We start from the raw sequence: 1,779 nt of genomic DNA on the forward strand, positions 1-1,779 counted from the left end.
GTTTGCATAAAGTTTAAGAAACATAAAATACAAAAAGCTAAGATTGTGATAAAGTTTGGAAACAACAGTAATTAATAGAAGATATTAATAAGTAATTAGTTGTTTCGGGACAACGAAAAGAATGGTGATGGTATGAAAGAGTATTGTTGTGGTGGGTTGGTTTGGAAAAGACGATACGTATGGGAAAAGTTATCGTCGCAATAAGTCTTCCGTAATAGATTAGCCGGAACGAGATACGTGAACGGAGTTGTAAATCATCTTCCCGCCTTTTATTTAGTTTTTAAATTACCGAAAGTTTTCCGTTATCTCGTCGTCGTTTTGGGACTTCTTTAACGAGGTTTTTTTTTCCCTCCACATGCTCCAGTCAAAACACATTAGGTGCTTCCTGCAGTTTTCTGTCGTATTGGAAATTGTAGTGCAAAGAAAAATGTACACTCTTTTTAGATAACATTACTTTCTTCTTATATCAATTTTTTTTTTATTTTCATATGGAGTTTTGTATGAATAATTTATTGATTTTGGTATAAGTAAAGTTTATTTTTATTGATTCTGTTGTTAAATTGAAACTTTTGTTAATGAAATTAATTTTGTCCTTATTATCTTTTCATTGAATTTTGTATGAAATTACAAGGTGGCGCATAAATAATGTCATAATTTGAATTGTCTGCTATTTTGTTATAAATGGATAAAAAAGAGCTATGTTTTCATCAAAAGTTTATTTGAAAGTGTAAAATTGATGAAATTACTTGAAAAAAAATATATCGCTCAAATGGCCACCTCCCGAGTTGATGCATAATTGCATTTTCAAATTGGCGATTTCTTCTTCAATGTTAGCTTTCAAGACTTTCAAGGTTCGTGGTTTGTTGTGGTAAAAAAATTCACTATATATCTACATCATAAATGTCAAAAAACAGTGACATTTGGCGTCATCTGTAAAAATGGCAGCCAATTCAAATTATGACATTACTTTTGCGCCACTTTATATTAGTTTCAATGAAATGTGATAAAATCGAATTATAATTTGAAATGTAAAACAAAGAGCTTTGAGGTGTGTATCACTCCATGGCTTATTGACAACTAATTTACTATATATCTACATCATAAATGTCAAAGTACAGTGACATTTGGCGCCATCTGCAAAAATGGCAGCCAATTCAAATTATGACATTACTTTTGCGCCACTTTATATTAGTTTCAATGAAATGTGATAAAATCGAATAATAATTTGAAATGTAAAACAAAGAGCTTTGAGGTGTGTATCACTCCATGGCTTATTGACAACTAATTTACTATATATCTATATTATAAATGTCAAAGCACAGTGACATTTGGCGCCATCTGCAAAAATGGCAGCCAATTCAAATTATGACATTACTTATGCGCCACCTTGTATCTTATTTTAGAGTTTAAAGTAGTTTGTATTGATTCTATTCATCAAATAATTGCACTTTGTTTCGTATGCAAAATTGTTAATGTTATAGTAAGTAAAGATAAGTTTAAAGTTTATCAATTACTGATTTGTTACATATTTAATACAAATTAATGCCTAGAAAGTTGAATGTTTCAACATCGCTCATTTTTCTTTTGCATATTAAAAACAATATGAAACATGCAGAAATTCATTACATTACAACATAAATTATCGTGGTTGAAAGTTAATTTGATTAATTTTCTTCATATTTAAGTTATATAATATTTTATAATAAAACTATAATACATACAATCAATCCAAGATGCATATGAAAGCTGAATATTTGGGGAATCTAGCAAATATCGATA

This window comes from Nicrophorus vespilloides, unplaced genomic scaffold (genome assembly GCF_001412225.1).
Source record: "Nicrophorus vespilloides isolate i.1.1-1 unplaced genomic scaffold, Nicve_v1.0, whole genome shotgun sequence".
NCBI classification, from domain to species: Eukaryota; Metazoa; Arthropoda; class Insecta; order Coleoptera; family Silphidae; genus Nicrophorus; species Nicrophorus vespilloides.